The 18,201-nt window shown below is 47.3% G+C and overlaps 1 long non-coding RNA gene across 1 annotated transcript in view; it reads left to right on the plus strand.

The window, feature by feature from the left end:
* LOC144166284 (uncharacterized) overlaps nucleotides 1-18,201 on the plus strand; it is an 86,610-nt gene that overhangs the window by 46,631 nt on the left and 21,778 nt on the right. The window contains exon 3 of the long non-coding RNA XR_013321623.1: nucleotides 10,518-10,606. This is a non-coding gene — a long non-coding RNA (uncharacterized LOC144166284). The remainder of the gene's footprint in view (nucleotides 1-10,517; nucleotides 10,607-18,201) is intronic.

Below are 18,201 nucleotides of genomic sequence, written 5' to 3' on the forward strand. Positions count from 1 at the left end.
CAAAAGCTTCTTTAACATAAGATTCAACAGCTATAAGATTGTCAGTTGTTGACCTGCCCAAGCGAAAGCCTGCCTGGCAGCTATCAAGGACACCATGATATTCCAAGAAATAGATAAGCCGTCTATTGATCATCTTTTCAAAGAGCTTGCTCAAGCAGCTTGTCAAAGCAATAGGGCGATAGCTTGTCACAGAAGAGGCATCTTTCCCCTCTTTCAATATAGCCAACACAATTGCCTCTTTCCAAGCATGAGGAAAGTACCCAGCACACCATATCTTGTTGTACAAGAAGAGAAGAGTATTGAGGGTATCTATGTGCAGGTGCTGAATCATTGTGTATGTTATTTTATCAGCTCCTGGCGCCGAAGCACGGCATGTGTTGAGGGCTACCATAAGTTCCTGCAGCGAAAAAGGAGAGTTATACCCATCATTAGATTTCTTGTGGTCACGAATACGCTTTCTTTCAATAGATTCTTTTTATCGCAGGAATGTCTCAGTGTAGTGGGAGGAGCTTGAAATATGTTCAAAGTGCTGTCCCAGGGTGTTTGCTTGGTCTTCAAGTGTATCGCCAGTGGTGCTGACAAGAGGTGTGACATATGTTTTCTGCCCCTGCAGTTTCCGTATCCTGTTCCAAACTTTGCGCGCATCTGTATAGGAATTTATTGATGATAGAAAAGACCTCCAACTATCTGTTTTTGCCTGACGTCGGATTCGCCGTCCCATGGCTTTTGCGCGCTTGAAGGAAATTAGGTTTTCTGTAGTAGGATACCTGCGGAGGACCCCCCAGGCCTTATTCTGAGCATTTCTGGCCTTCTTGCAATCGTCATTCCACCAGGGCCTCTGAAGATTACGTGTGATACCGGAGGTCTGGGCAATAGAAACGCTAGCAGCATCAAGTATATGTGCTGTGATAAAGAAGCACGCTTCATCAATACCTAAGTGTGTTATTGATGTGTAAGTAAGTTTCGACATCTCTTTAAACGTTGCCCAGTCGGCACCAGCTTCTTTAAACTTTTCATGTGAAGTGGAACTGTAGGGGCATTTTTCTAAATATCTGAGGGTGACTGGGAAGTGGTCGCTCCCGTAGAGATTCGTACCCACTTCCCATTCGATGGATGAAAAAAGAACGGGGGAGCCTATAGCAAGATCAATGTGTGAATATGTGTGGTGTGCTATATTGTAGTATGTCGGCTGCTTTTTGTTAAAGAGACAAGCTCCGGATGACAAGAGAAAGTTTTCTATCAACCGGCCCCGGGAATCTGTGCGTTCCGATCCCCATAGTGGGCTGTGCGCATTAAGGTCACCAACTAGTAAAAACGGTTCTGGCAGTTGATCTATAAGGGACTCAAATTCGTAACTGGACAGACGATATTCAGGGGGAATGTACAGTGAGCAAATTGTTGTTAACTTATTGAATATAATTGCCCGAACAGCAACCGCTTCTAGGCCGGTGCGCAAATGGATAGATTGACAAGGGACAGCTTTTTGTATAACTATTGCCACACCACCAGAGCAGTGCGAGCAGCTGTCTCTGTCTTTTCTAAATACTGAGTATTGGTTTAGGAAGTTGGTATGCTTAGAGTTCAAGTGAGTCTCTTGTAAACAGAGGACAGTTGTTTGAGTTTTGTGTAGGATTTCGTATATATCATCTAGGTTTTTAATTAATCCTCTACAGTTCCACTGCGTAACTATTTGCGATACCATAAATGTTTAAAGAAGATTTTGGCTGGTGAAGAGTAGGGATGGATGTATCACCTACCACACTCAGGTATGATCTGGGCCAGTGACACGGGGGGCTGCTGGCTTTTTTCCCCGCCCCGCCATGGAGCGCTGTTCTTTCACCGCCTTTGGTGCTGGCCGAGACGGTGTCATGTCCATGTCCTCGTCTGAGTGCTGAGACAGCGACGAGATGGAGTCCTTGCGGCCTCCGACACGGAATATGTTCGAAGTGGTGGAAGGATTTCCTCCCACCATCGTTTGTTGCGTGCTGGACGCAGAGGCGGTCGAAGGACCCGCCACATCTACATCCATGGCCACCTGAGGTCTGGTAGCCGGAAGAAGGGGACCAACGGCAGAGCCGTCACTCCTGGCGTTCGTGGCCGACGCAACACTTGCGGGTGCCACAGGTGTTGCGTCAGTTGGTTGGGCTGCCTTAGGCAGCACCTTGGGGGGCTGGGGCGGCACCAAGTCTGCTTCGCAGTACTGGGTGGCCGCAGTGACAAGACGCCGCTCCGCCCCCCGGCGAGCTGCGTCGGCATACTTCGCAGAAGCAAAGCGCTGAGCCTTTTCCGCGCTTCTAAGTAAGAGATGTTCTCGCTGACTTTAAGATTGAGTATTTTCTTCTCAAGTTTGAATGTTTCACACGTCCTTGAGTAAGCTGTGTGCGGCCCACTGCAGTTCGGACACTTAATCAAAGTGCTGTTGCAATTCTCTTTGGCGTGGTCGTGCTCTGAGCACTTTGCACACGTTAAACGCCCACGGCAGTTGTTAGTACTGTGCCCATAACGTTGGCACTTAAAGCACCGACGCGGGTTGGGGATATATGGTCGGACGGTACATCGAAGAAAGCCTGCATTCACAAATTCGGGTAAGGTACTGCGGTCAAAGGTGAGGACAACATGTTTGGTTTTGATTTCCTGATTTTCTCGACGCATAGTGATCCTCCTTACTGCAATGACGCCCTGGTCGCGCAGGCCCTCGAGGATGTCAGAGTCAGTTTCATTGCAGAGATCAGATTCGGATATCACACCTTGGGATGTATTTAGCGTTCGGTGGGGAGTGACTTTGACTTTCAGGTCGCCAATGAGGGTTTGTACAAGAAGCTTTTTTGATTGTGCCGGGTTGTTTACTTCTACAAGGATCTCTCCAGAGGTCAGTTTCTTGGCTTTGTAGTGTTTTCCCACAACACGTTCAATGCACTTAGCTATTAAGAAAACGGATGTAGATGTCACTGGCTTTGTATTGTCTTCGGATGCAATGATCAAGAACCGGGGAAAGTTGTCAGGTATTTGGAATGATAGGGCAGGCAATGGGGGAAAGTTCGCTTCGGTGCGGCCCCTTTTGGGGGGCCGATCAGTGGGTTTAGAAAATTTTTAAAGAACCATGCAGCATGGAAAAAAAGCAGGGAACGGGGGTACTTCCTTCGCTCGGTTTACCCTGATGCCGAGAGAGGTCCCGGAGCTCCCTGCCTGGTAAACAGACAGGGAGCCCATCCGCCGGAGCTTGACCACGGCTCCGACAGCCACCGTTTGTGGTTTCTACCCTTCACCTTAAAACTCCTAGCCATGGTAGGATACAGCGTGAGTATGGGGGCTCGGGGTCCGCGGTATCGCCAGTACCGTCACCAAGATTGCTCAAGGTGCCCCGTGCGGGGAAAATTTCAGTAAGGTTGCTCAACTGAGCACAACACCGGAAGACCGACTTATTCGTCGTTCGTCGGAGCACACGAACCAACCAGAGACCCGCGTCGCAGTGTGTCCTCCAGTTCCATTGCACTGCCTACGGAACCGTCCGTTTGTTCGCGACTCCAGACTGTACCGTCCATGCATTTTTTAGTGTGATCGGCCCGATTGTACGAAAAACGATGTTCGTTTTGCAGCCGCTGCCGTAGTCGGCAGCTGATGACCAAACGGCAGAGTCCGAACTTACATCCCTGATGAATAACAAAGCTGGTGTTGTCCAGTCGCCCAGTAGCATTGACCTGGCATCATCACAGGGTGCTTCAGCAGCATCGCCAGGTTCTCTCAAAAACCTGCAATTATATAGGCGAGACAGGCAATATTTCTCCAAACACATTGTCTACAAGTATACCTCAACCTTTGTATTTAACAGGTTTTCTTAGATGGTCAGCTTTGCATAGAAAGAGGAGCGGTGACCCAGGAGTTCTACAAATATACAAAATTTTCCGAAGACGATCGTCTGAACAAGCCTTTTGTTGTGTGGGAAACGCATTTTACGATGGCAGATATAACAACCGGCTTTTCCGTAAGTAACGACATTGCTTCTATCGGCTATCAGGAACTACAGGTAATGTAACCAAATAAACTAAATCCATGTAGGACTTCGAACATGCGCTGGACGAGGGAAGGTCGATTGGGCTGACGGGTTTGACTTCCGCCTGCCCGGCCGCTTTTTAAATGCACGGAAACAGTCGAGGAGTGTAAATCACAGGTGCAGACTTGTGGGGTTCGTAGAAGTGGCGGACAATTCCGTTTTCGTGCCCCCGCGACTAAGCTCCATGATCTAGTTAACCTTGACAACGTGTCGAAAGGACTCGCCCCGACAACCTTTAGACTCAACGCTTTTGCTTCCACGATGGTGGGTTGAGTCGAAGAACGAGTTAGTATTGACTCAGCCTTGTTTAAAGGGTCCATAAATACAGGACTTATGTTTCATATAATGTGTTGTGGGATACAGGCAATCATGAGGCGCCCAAACTTGGATCGAGAGCGGAGGAGTGCGTCCTTGGAAAGCAAAAAAAGTAATACCGGAGAGAGAAAAAAACAGTAACTGGCTTATTACACTGGTTAATAAATAAATTGGCTCCAATCCACGCCGTGAAGGGGATTAAAAAGCAAAGCTTTAAACGACACCCGCAAAAATTTCCCATGCGACGTCACCTAAATTCTCACACGTGACTCTACAGCGATCGAAACCAGAGATTATGCCTGCCATTACCTAGAATTCACAGGGGCGGCGTTCTGAACGCAGAAGCCACGGTAACGGCTGGGCTAGAGCGGGGGACGCTGCCGCTGTAGCACGACGTACTTCGGGAGAATGAAAACGGCGAATAGCATCATTCTAAGGGTCAGAGAAGGGGACCGTAGTCATGCCGATCTGCTAGTTCGAGGCTACATCAACGCGCGACACTAGCACGGACACCGAAACAATTCGGCGTGTGAGCCTAGTGATTCTCGTGTATACTTATTTAAACTAGTTTGTTTTGTAAGTTTTAGAATTGCGTGAAAGGTGAGGGAACTTTTCAACCGCTATTTATCAGAACCGATTGCTCCTTTAGCCTTTTGTTATACCAGTTAAAACACAACCGAATTGTTATTCACCAATTTTTATAAAAAAACGGGCTCCCATTCCTGGCCAGCAGTGCATTTATCTAGCGTTTCTCCACCATCCAGATGTCTATATGTGGTCTTTATATTTTATTTTGCTTTCGCGCCCTGGAAACCAAACCTTAACGTATCTTTGCTGTACGACCATATACTTCCGTCGGGTCCGAATTACCCAGGGGCTAATAAAGCCATGCGACGAAAGTGCGCAATGGAAGCGAAGCTGCTCCGAAACAGGCCCAAAACAACCGTCACTAAAGCTCACGACAAAGCCGCCTGAATGATCCCGGCGACGTGACAACCGAGCTGAGCAGATCGGCGCGCGGGCAACGCTGGCTAAATTAAATTCGCAGGGCCAACTACAGGGTGCTCCGTAAGTGAAACCCTCCGCTCCATCTTCATCGTCCCCCTGCCGCCGCCTACTCCGCGTTGGGAGTTTGTGGTTCCGCACGCTACGACATAACCATTGTCTGGTACAGCCACAAAGGTTTGATTTAAAAGACGTGATGATGATTGCGGCGTGAGAGTGGTTCTAATTCCTCCCCTCCCTGATGTGTCAGCTTGGTAGTACTGTCGTGGCCGTGGGCCACCCTGTCTGCTTGCGACCTGTTTGGCCCTCTTCACTTGACCTGGCGAACCTGTAGGCCCGTCTCAGAATGCGAAGGGAGGCGTCCCACTTCTCCTGTGGAGGGATTTCGGAGAACAGGTCCATAGGGCGTGCCTCGATGATGGGGATGTTGTGGGCCCCACAGACGTGGCTTGCCACGGTTTAGCAGTGGTGGTCGGGGCCTGACTGTGGCAGGCTCCAGTCTGAAGTTGGCGCCGGGCGTGGCAATTATCTAAGGTGATGTATACATGTGGCCGGGGGTATATCCGGCGGGAGAGATGGGTTCAAGAGAGAGGGGTCCGATCAGCGGTTAAGCGCTGACGGGGCTTCGTGGCCGGAATGCAGGCTTGGCGCAGACGGAATAAAAGTCGTGGTATTAGGTCATGCACGGCCTCGTTTCTCTGGAGATCAAAATCGCGAGGATCCAAAACCCTTTACTGGGGTTGCAGCGGGTTTTGGCGCGAAATATCAGCGCCAGTGGGAAAACGTGTCCAGCGATAAACATTTGCAACGCATTTTAATGATGGCTACGCGACCGGGGTGGAGAGAAGGGTTCAGAGCTATCTGCATCACATCTGGGATGGGTGTCTAGAGCGTTTTGGTTATAAGTCGGGTGGGTTATAAGTATTAACCAGCTGGGTTATGTCGGTTAACTGCGCTATATGATTCCGCTTCTTAATAAATGTTGCCAGCTGCTAGTAACGCATTGTCCTGTCTATTTCTTTTCTTCAACATATTTTCGGGGGTGTTTTCGAGATTATTGAACAATTGCAACCGCTGACTGTGGTGAAGGGCTCGTGGTGTCTGTACATCGCAGGATTCACGTACAGGACTAGTGTATCGCTCATGGATATTCTGGGCAGGACGTTGGCTTTTATTGTGATGTGAAATCTGGCGCCATTCGTTTCAAGCGGACGTGGCGGCCTGCTTAGCAATTTACGTCTACAGTCAGCACAGGTTGAGCAGCAGTTTTCAGTTGCATTGTGCTAATTTAGTGATTTCCAATCTGTCCGTATACCCTAAACTCTCTTTGAGACGAGAGTTTATCTTATCCCAAGAAATGTAGGGGTCGAAGCGTTTGGTGGCTGTTTTTCTGTTTTCAAGTGGCTGTTTTGGGCCTTATTTCACGTCTCTTTTTCACTCCTGACCTTGGCGCTCGTCAGCATGTTTCCTCTTGATATCCCCAAGCGTTCCCAACTCATCCAAGTCAGAGTTTTCTGTCTAAGGATGCGAGGAAAATTGTGGTCGGGTATAATTACTATCGTGATTATTCGCTGCCCAGCGTTGCTTTGGCACTGGTGTTAGAAGTGCTGGTTTTTGCAAACCAGTAATTTTGAGCTGTGAAATTTGGGAAGGGCTGGTTGTGATGCCAGACACACTCAAAGTGTTTACGGCGTCATTTTGTTGCGCGCAAGTAGATGAACAGGCTCAACAGGGTCTATGTAATCGGGAACATGACAGAAAACGTCTACAGGCTTCCAGCGATTGCAACACCGCTCGTATCAACAAACTAATCTTGCTTGCCCCTTTCCTCAGTCATGCACTCCGGATGACAGCGGCCTCTAGGTGGCTTGATAGAGTGGCGGAGGAGCTTGAAGCCCACCGCCGTATTTGGCAATGACGAGAGGAGAGTGAGAAGGGGTGATACGTTGCCGGAGCTGTGGAAACGCTATTTCCTTTCATCGACATTAAACCCTGAGCAAGGAGGTACGCTGCACGAACACTAATGGCAGCAATTTAGGCTGCAATAATAGCCTCAGTCTTCAAAAAAACGACTTGCCTCAACGAGCCCGACGTGCTCGTTGAGACATGCTCGTTCATCGGGCCTCATTTGCGACCTCGCCGAGAAGTAATCGTGAAAGCTCACAGGGTGGTTGTAAGATGTCTCTCTCAAGTAACCTTCTGTCCTGCAGCCTTCACATTTTCCTTTGGCGTCACGGCTGCGCAGCTGCTTTCTCGGCTCCCAACCTGCAAGTGGAGCTCCGTGCTCTTGTAAGGCTAGGCATGCTGCTTGTGAACCTTCGCGTTCCTGTAAAGCGCACGTTCCTGTGAAACTTCACTGGGTCGACAACCTAGTCGGGCGACGCGCCCTTTTGAATGTCCTACGTGGCTGCGGGGCATAGTTTGTAGGCCAAACACATCGGCCCTGTATATGACCAGAGCGACAATCTACTATGGATAGATGAAGAAAGCAGCTCGCAGGAATGTCCTGTTGAGGCTAAGTACTGGGTCGTTGTCAGCGTTATCTCCACACACGCAGTTTACTTGAGAAAAGGCTGGAACTAGGCCGAGTCACTATCATTTTAACTCCGATAAGAGTCATCTTAACCATCACATGTAAGTTTAACTAAGCCACCCATTTTTTTTCCTTCGAGATGAACCACTCGGTCTCTGGAAATATATCCAGGTGATTGTTTAACCCCCTCGATAGCGGTATGGCGTGTTTTGTTGGGATCTTCGCATAGAGGTTGTAAATTCAAATAAGCAGTACATTTCTCTGGTAGGACCAGTTATATGGGAGAATCTTTACCGCATTCGGTGAAGAATTCGGGTGCACCCTATGTCCTTCTTTCTCCACTGCTTTTTACTCCTATCATGTCCTTACTCGCCAATCCAGAGTTCTCGTGCTCTTTAATATTCGCTCACACTTACTGTATGTCATTTACTGGCCTTTTTCACATTTCTTTCTTTCCCCTACGAACCGGTCCTCATGTCGTCATTCTACTTTCCCGGCCAGCTATATTCATCTTCATCTCTTCTCCCTTTTCGGCCCAACCTATCCAAATATTCCCCTTCAAGGTCACGTTACTCACAATTTCAGGCACCCATCGTTGGTGGCCCAGTGGGAGTTTGTGTGTCATGGCGTATTCGCCAGTGATATGACCAGCTGATTCATGGGCGACTCCTGGTAGCCGACACTGTGACCGTACGAAAGCGACTGTTACCGCAGCTTGTACCATTACCCACAGACCGTGACGTAGTCACTGAAAGCAGCAACCTGATCGCCGGCATTTCTGACCTGATACTGTTATCGTAACACACACATTCCAGACATTCCGCCCTTACGAGGTCCGCCTCCACCGCTTGTAAATAGCGAAAGCAGGCACTGACCAATCGTTGCAGATTCGACGGTATGCACACCGCAGAGAAATGCATGCAGATAAGGAAAATTGACTAAAAAATAGATACGCGACAGTCTTCTCCTGCCCTGCTTTTGAGAAGATAGTATGTGCGGCTAGATAAGAAACACAAGTCCAAGTTTACAATTAGCAAATGCTTTATTTTGCGCCTGGTCGCGGGGAATAGCCATCGACATTGAGGCGGGAACCGATGAACGTCAGTAAAGAACTGCCGCTCGTGATCCGATATCGCGGTTTTCAGGTGTACATGCGACCATAAGGGGAAGGACTTAGATTATTTCAGGGCTTTATTTGGTCTTAAGCAGATAACGTCCTGGTAACGTTTTCGGTTTTCACATTTTGTGTAGTATCGGGGGTCACGTGACCAACAAAAGGCCATCGGTAGGTCACTACAAGGACCCCAGTGGCCACGTGAAATCCGCCTGCCCAAGGGTTCGGACGGGAACCCCGCCATTTGTTCAGTTAGGGGTCGCTTCTCAGTCACCATGGGTGCACCACCAGTGTCGACTCATGGGTAGCCTATGTTGGGGTGGCTAGTGGGGGACCACGGTAACCGGTCAATGATCAGCGAGTTAGAGACCCTAGCAGGTTTACAAGTGACTTATCCAGCTGGGCATTTCCTGTCTGAATAGGTCTCCAGACAGATAGCCGAACGTTTGCGAGTTTGCATCGTAAAAGAGACCCTCTAAGAATCTCCAGGTACTTACCTCCATGAACGTGAGGCGAACACTTTGTTGTGTCTCGGATTTGGACGGCAAAGTTGAAGGTATTGAAGGTTGAGTTTAATTAGCATGTTTGAAAAGTACGTACAAATAATACAGAATGAGGTCCCGCCGTTAAAATACTATCTGGAGACCTTCTGTAAGAAGGTGCGTAAAAGAACAGCGATAGAGGAGGCAGCAAGTAAACTATACATAAAAAATGAGCAGGAAAGGGAGAAAGCAATACATTTATACCGGCGCGCCCATATATACATCCAGTTGTAGCAATACAAACAAAGGCACATCGAACACTGCAGGATTACATATAAGGATTCGACATAACAGAAACACTGCGAAAAATAGAGCTACAATGGAAACACATTTATACATTATGCCCAGGGAGATATTACAAAATATTTCAATTGGTTTCGGATTAAATGGGCGGAGTGAATCGATTTAAGGAGCGGGGTAGACCGGTCGCACAACGCGAATAGAGGACAGCAGGTGGACCATTAGTTTGACAGTGATTGCAGGGCGGTAATAGACAATAACGGTAAAACCGAAAAATGTATGAAGAAACGAACTAAGTTCACAATGAAAGGAGGGACTCTAAGAACATCTGGTGGAGTTGAAGGTACGTATTTAGGGGGGGGGGGTGCTTTATCATGGAATGCACCCAAACAGGCTGATTTTTTTCGTCTTACGGTTACTACTTCTATTACTTATATATTATAATAATAGTAGTAGTAGTAGTAATATTATATAATTAATATTATAATTGATAGTAGTAGTAGCTGTAGTAATAGTAGTACTACCAGAAGTGTACTCTTACAGGAAGCATGTTAATGAATTTACCAAGGCGGCACCTATTGCCCTATTCCCTTGTGAGCACAACAGTTTCATCCCCCGTGCGTTGTGAGTTTAAAGCCGTAAAGTTCAATCGTGCCTTCACGCTTTTCAGTAACGTTCACAAGGTCACTATTTTTGTGGTTTAATTTTTTTTTGCAGCCGTATCATGGCCTCCGCTTTACTAACAAGCAGAAGATCGGAATGGGAGGATACGCGACCTTCTACGGTGAATGGTTAGCGCCTGCAAGGTAACCAATGCTTCCGCAATATTTTGCACCAATTTGCGAGTTGTTCTTCGACCATATGTACTATTTAGCTTAAAAGCTTTACTAGCAGTATTCTAGTGCATATGCAGCGACTCGAGAGTAGAAATAAATGGCGTTTTTTTTACGGGGCAAGGAGTTTGAGTTACCAATATACGATGGAAAAACGGTTCCACAGATGCTATGATGCAAATAGAAGGAGTCGAAGCAATAGAGAGTTAGAGAATTTGTGGCCCCAAGGCTGTGGGTTCCACAAGGGGCTTAAGGCGCCTTTACTTCGCATGTGCGGAACTCAAGTCAACATTGAGATTTTAGGTTTCATTTAGCGCGAACGCTATTTTTTCCAACTAACGAGTGCCACAAAGCTCGCTTCAAGCAGAGCTGTGTTCCTTCCATCGCTCTCGCATGCGGCGTGACGGCGCGTGACCGCCGCTGAAGCGAAATCGGCGGCTCCCGTTCCCATCCACCCAATTGACTGAAATGATTGCTGAGCCAAATTTGTATATTCCAGGAATCCTTTCCAAGAATTGAATTAGGCAAGAAATCTGGAAGTCTTTCTACAATTGCTAACAGTCCCAACACACGCCTGCCGCCCCTACCCGCACGCCCCACGAAGCGGCTCGAACCTGCACATTCGACAGTAGCAACAGCTTGGTGGCACCGGTACAAGTCAATATGATCGCCAAAAAAAGTTCCGCATGCGAGAAACCAAATGTTAGTGTGGTTGAAAATTTGATAATAATTGGTTAGAGTGCAGATTTTAAAAGCAGCGATCATACATTTGCCGCGATGCTCAGCCTACGCTGACCGGCCACGGCGGTTCAACGGTCCGACCCGACAACGCGGCGCATGGTTCGGAGATCGGCCGAAGGATGACGCTACCTGCGCCTGCGCCATTTCTACCGCTTGTTCCTTGCTACCTAAATGCTTGTGTGTACTCTCGGCTCGTCATTCAGATTAATCTGAAGGCAGACCTAGACTGCACCGACGTTGGATCAGTTTCAAGAGAAAAGATGAAGAATTTTTTGTGAACCCGGTGCCTTCCAACACAATGTTCCTTGAAGCTTCTTGAGAGAAAAATCTTCTGCCGCAAAGGGTAGAAGTACCTCAGGAATGTCACTCTGACAAGCGAAGTAGAGTCAGCGTGTCATAGTAGTCCGAAATTTTGTTATGAGCCTAAGGTACATCCTGTTACTTTGATGTCAATTTTCAGAAACGTTGCGTACCTGCTGGTCAGAATAAGGAGAGGTGCATCGCGGAAGGGTTAGAATGCCTGGTGGGTGGTCGTAGGACAGCGGAGCGGTGTTGTAATTGTGTGAAGAAGAGTATAGGCATTCGTGCATGCAAAAAACTTGGCCTCGGCATTTTATAACGAGGGTTTGTTGTCAAGAAAAAAGATTCGCGCAATCAAAAGGAAGAGAATACGCTAACAGAGAACTTTGTGTTCACGCAAGCCAATCCTGTTACTGTTAAAACCGACGCCCTGCCCGTTGCCGATGTACTGAACCTTCATAATCTAAGCAAATTCATTGCTGGTAACACACAGATGCTCTGTAAATCTTTCACACTGCAAAACCACAACAAGATTTAGTACATTTCGCGTGATTGTGACAGAAAACTGATCTTGGCTAGGTAAGCTTTAAACATTTAGAAACCAGTTGAATGGCGGAAAGTTCGGGGACTCTTTTCTGTTTCCTAACTCATTTGAAGTGATTAGCTTTTTGGGCACGATGAATTGACAGGGGATGAGCTTTTTGCATTTTCGATTCAAGTGCAAGAGCCTTTTTTACTCCATTCCGAAAAATGTAATGCTGGGCGCTGTTCTGAGGAGCATAGACGCGATTGCAGCTGCGTCATTTCAAAATCCCACCGGCATATCTGCTAATAGCTTTGTGACATTCATATAATTTTATCTGATTGATTGATTGAATAACTGATTGTTTGAATGATTGACTGACTGATTAACTGTAGGGTTTAATGTGCCGACGCAATGGAGGCGATGAGGCGCGTGGCAGTGGAGGGCTCCGGGTTAATTTTGACCACCTAAGGATCTTTAACGTGCGCAGAAATCTCGTACACACGGCCGTTTTTGCTTTTCGCCGCAATCAGAAAAACGGTCGCCGCGGCCGGGAATCGAGCCCGCGCCTACGTGCTCAGCAGCGCGACGCCTTAGCCACTGCCCCACCGCGGTGGGTAATGTATGTACCTCTATATGTCAGCTCTATTGATCAACTTTGAAGATAGGCTTGTGCGGAAAAAAGAGGGTGTTTGAATACGAACCTGCAATAGCCCAGTACTGAATCACTTGTTATAGGCACAGTGTGGCGAGCCGTGTTCTTGTAGCCTTGAGGGTAGCCCGGCTGTGAGGATCGGCTGGCCTGTAAATTATGTCCTTGTTATTTAGGATTAGGTTGTGCCAGCAGATAGAGAAGACATCGTCGGCAATGGGTTACGTATTTTCTTTGACCGTGCAGATCGCCTCGTGCTCAAGGACGAATATCCTAAGATGGAGGTTCAACAGCTGTTTGATGCGTACCTGCCACTGGGTGGTGATCAGTAGAGGCCAGATTTTTAGGCACTCAAAAAGCACGTTTTAGGCGCCAAAAATAGGCGGCAAAAACAACGTTTTAGGCACTAAAAAGTATAAAATAGGCGCAATAAATGTTTATATAAATGCTAATAATTTCAAGTGAAGACGTGAGCGAACTGTAAGCACGGCAGGTAATCCAAAAATGTCATTGCTAGAGGCCACAGTGGCAGTGAAAGTTCAATTCAATTCAATTCTTCATTTTCTCTCATAAGAAATTCTATACATTAGCCTTAGAAGTGGGATTGCCCCGTAATACCTCTCGCCTAATGGCGATCAATTGGCTTAATTTCACAAGCGCATTGCTTACAAATATGTTCAGATGCGAAAGTCACTCAAGCGTCGCATATTGTGAAACAGGCAGGAGAAACAATACTTGAAATATGGTAATACTGATTTATAAAAGCGCAAAGTTATGTCTGCCTGACGCAATTAAATTACAATAAAGCAAGACAATAATAAATGCAAGATAGACAAGGTTTGTTAAGAAATTAACGTGTTGTTACGTAAGAACTTACGTACAAACTTTAGTAATTTTCTACAGGCACCTTAATTATACAGACAAGACCTTTCAACACTGCCAAATACACAAACGCTCATTCTAAATATCAATATTAAGCATGGTGTTTAGACAGAACGCGGAACCTAGTTTAAGAATCACTATGAAAATTATAGAAACAATAGGTAACTACCAGCATCTCCAGATTTCCGGGTTCAAAATTGTGCCTGTTGTCACTGAGAATGAGTTTGTACGCGAAGAACGAACCCTCGACGTCGACAGATGTGATTGGTGCGTACTTATACTTGGGAAGATACGATGGGTTAAATGACGCTGGGATCCTACAGTGCTCACCGGCAAGGACTTCTGAAGCTTCTTTAAGAACAGAAAACCCCTTGGTTTTGTCCAAGACCGAGCGCAGCTTCGCACGTGCCTTTTCGGCGACGGGTACTTCAGGAACGGCGGCGATTCTTTCCTGTGCGTGGAGAATTAGCGCAACGTTCGTAACAAGAGCTTCTCCCGCACTTTCAAGTTTTTTGGTAGAATCCGCTAAGAACGTGAGGTTGCTGCAAAGGTACGCGAGGTCTCCTGGAAGGCTATTCACGGAGAGGACAGCTTGTGCCTTTGTGACTGCAACACTCTCGTCAATTGGAAGACCGTTGATCACGGCCTTGATGTCCGAGAAATAGCATTTGTAGTACTCAACAGCTTCTAGCCACGTTCCCCATCGTGGGACGACGGGTTCTGGCGGAAAGGGCACATCAGGAAGCATCTCCTTGAAGACGCGCACGCGAGAGGGTGCCTTCAGGAACACGGCCTTGGCTGAACCAATAAGCTCGTTGACGTCAGTGAAGTGCATCCTCAGTTCCTCGCAAACACGATTAAGCGCATGCGCTAGGCAGGTGACAGGGAGCATCTGCGGGTAGAAGGCCTTCAGGAGATGAGCGGCCTTGTGCGTGTAGGCTGCAGCGTCTCTGTAGAGCAACAGAATCTTGGTGGCATTCACTCCTGTAGGGTAAAGATTTAGGGATTCATTTACAAAGAATGCTACAGACTCCCCATTTGTTCTCTCCAAAGGTTTCGAACACACGAGGAAAGCACTTGTCTTCTCGTGCGCCGCAAGCTTCCCAGCAAGAAAGTGAGCGACAAAGCGCCCTTTGACGTCTGTTGTTTCGTCTACGGAAATCCAAATGCAGGAGTCGCCAACCTCTTCTCTGATTCTTGCTAATCTCTTTTCCATACAAATGACGGAGGTAGTTCTTCCTCAAAGTTGACTTAGACGGCACGGTGTGATTGTAGTATTTCTGTAGAAATTGTTTCAGCACGGGATTTTAAATTTTGGTCCAAGGGATGTTTGCGGCCACCAGGGCCTCGCACAAATCCACGTTGAAAGCCTTCGTCCTGTCGTCCTTGAAGGCTGTTGTCAAAAAAGACTGTTTGGATTTTGAGGGCTTGTCCCGCTTAAGGTTTGCCAAATGACCTGCCATCTTCTCATGCTGAGCCAGGTGGTACTTCTTATCGCAAGGAATCTGCGCAAATGCGTTAGGATTTCTTAAATGCGAAGCGTATATTCCCCATCACAGCGCAGATAAACATGCTAGCATACTAAGCGTGTTGACATGCTAAGAGAAGACAAAGGAGTACGATAAGCATCAATAAACAGTCTAACTTCCGCAGAGAAGCGCTCGAACACCCCTGCTGCGTCTATTTGATGGTATAACTGCACTTGATCACCGCGCTGCTACGCGTGTCATATCACCAAAACGTACTTCAAAAACAAGAAGGTGAGGTTCCATTGACGTTCTGTTCAACTGACTCGGCGCGCGCCATCAATACCCTTTATTTCACGGTGGCATGGCGGGGGGGGGGGGGGGGGGCGGAGTAAGATACTAGATTCGATTGCGTGTTAACTTAGCGTGGCGTACTTCGGTAATTCTAGCTCGCGTCTGCATGTAATTACTGAGTAGCTACGGTGTGGACTTCGATTTAACGGATGTCCAGTGCATAACTTAAAAACACGCTCCGTTCATCAGCGCTAGTATTGAAACATTATCCTTCAGTACCAACAGATCAATTGCTCGTTTCATAAAGATATTTCTGGATTTTCTCATAACGCACAACACAGGGACGTTACATAAAAATGTGAATCTCCTTCCCAAGGTATCTAAAATATTTTATTTCAATAATAGCAATGGTAATGAAAGTTTAGAACTTATAAACAACGCTAGCAACCAAAATAACCAACGTTTGAAAAAATGCAGGCGCCGAAAGGAATGCTGTCTGCCGTATTCAAAATACACAGGTGCCTCCTTTCTTTTCTCAGAAGAAGGGGGAGTATAAACAAAAAGCAGTAAGAGCGAATCGCGGCCATGACGCCCTGGCGCCAACCGAGGCGGCGCAATAGACAACTTCGCATAGTTTCGAGTTCGACCACGGCCCCTGGATCAAGCGCACTTGATCGAGGGGCCGTGGTTTCGAATAACACATGAAACACTCACGCCACATAAAAAATCGTCGGCTCACCTTTTTTTCCGCACGGTTGGCAGAACACAGTCTATCCGTCTATTCTGTAGCAGGGGGAGTAAAGTGTCCACTGTCGGATCAACGCACTTCTGGGCGTCTTCCGTTTCGGCATGGCTGAAAAGGGCTCTCGGTCTCGCCTAACAGCGGCGGTGGCGGCGGCGTCGGCGTAGGCACAGGTGCGTCTCTCCTCCACTCCCCTCCTCTCCTCTCTCCGATAGCGAACGCGGTCTCAGTCGACGGTTGTCTGTGCTCTGTTTGCACTCTCACGCAGTACTCGACGATTGCTTCATGCAGCGGTTTCTTTAGAGAATCAACCCAACGGAAACACCAATGGAACCACCCAGATGCGTTGCATCACACCAGGGTTCCCGCGACGGGAGGTGGGCGTAATTTTTCCCCATCACTTTCTTTGCCCCTGACGGTATAATAGTTCCCCTGGGGAGTAGAGTTGTGCGTCCACCGCCAAGTCCTGCGGGAAAGCCACCCGTAAAGCATGCAGAAGCCGCCGCTCCGGTTGCACCGGCGCAAAGGGAGGGGGGAGGGCTAGTGAAGAGGACCAGGTTCAAACCCATTAAATTCAGAACAGTAAATATTTCCAGGTAGAATGAATAAAAGTATGAAATTGCACTCGAAAGCGAAACTTGACCCTACATAGTGATGATGTAGCGCCAATTTGAGAAAAAAGGCATTTATAGGCATTTATCGGAGTTTAGGCATCAACACCCAAAATAGGCATTTATAGGCACTACAAAACCACCATAAAAGCCATCCTTGACCTTCGTGCCATTCGTGCTCATATATCGAAATGGGGCGATAGGAACGCAAGGAAAAAAATAGCCATGTGCATAAAATCCGGTCTCTAGTGATCAGGCGTGTTGGCATTGTGTGCCTTGAAGTAAAAAAGGCTTTTTTCACTACTAGTCCGCCCATTCAAACTTGTGAAATAAGGCATAGTGAAGAACACTATGTGGGTGACCCTCACCAGGTCTTTCTGGCATGAAATACTAAAAACGAAAGGTTTTATATCAGAAATGGTGGCCTCTACAGCAGAGAGCTTTCTGAAGGACCTCAAAAGTGATCACTTGCCGGGTTCCGAATGCCCAAGGCAGAAAGGTTCTCAGCTGCATGTGCACATAAAGGAGATTGGGGTAAGTGCGGAATACAGGTTGTGTTGTCATCGCCTCAAAGATGCTCTCAACGATGGCAAGTATGGTCAATGACACTTTCACCAAACATTCAAAACAGCGCAAAAAAAGAGCACTGAGAGAAGAGAAGAGCGCTGTCTCTGCGTTTTCTTAGTCTTTTTTTTTGCGCTGTTTTGTATGTTCAGAATGAACCAACCAGCCGCACTCGAGACGCTAATTAAGTTTCACCAAGCATACCCGTGTCATAAAGCCCTCAGGTTGGTTTTTAAATTGTGCAACGACGGTTGTCAACGGGTCCCCGAGTGTGAGCAAAAAGTTCTGTGTTGAACAAACTGGCGGTTGCATATTGTAAGGCTCAGAGGCTTTAAACGCGCAAATATGAGATCACCTGCTGCCTGATCCTTGCCATAGGCACATTGGTTAGATTCCATACTTGTTGCAGACATGCATCTTGTAGGGATCTTCATCAGAAAGACACGGCGAAATTTTTAAGCTCTTTACCACGAGCTGACAACAGAAAAAAATACGTAAGGGTACCGCCCTTGCCCTGTCCCAAAAGGAACTCAATTTTTCTGAGAGGGAGAACTGGTTGTGCATGTGAGAAGTGTAATGGGTGTACATGTGTGAGAATAATTTAAGCCTTGTGACATCGGCTGGAATGTTTGTCAGGCTTGATGGTACGATTCAAAGTGACGTTCGGGGAACAGTTTTGTATGGTCCCGCTATTTTGATGATTTGGCTTCCCTAATATAATACACAGAGGTTTCTTTCGTATTTCTGTGGCATGGAATACGTTTTTTCTAGCATGCTACCCGTTGGTTTTTTA

This window comes from Haemaphysalis longicornis, unplaced genomic scaffold (assembly GCF_048455015.1).
Source record: "Haemaphysalis longicornis isolate Haplotype H1 unplaced genomic scaffold, Haemaphysalis longicornis Haplotype H1 scaffold_166, whole genome shotgun sequence".
In the NCBI taxonomy this organism is placed as follows: Eukaryota; Metazoa; Arthropoda; class Arachnida; order Ixodida; family Ixodidae; genus Haemaphysalis; species Haemaphysalis longicornis.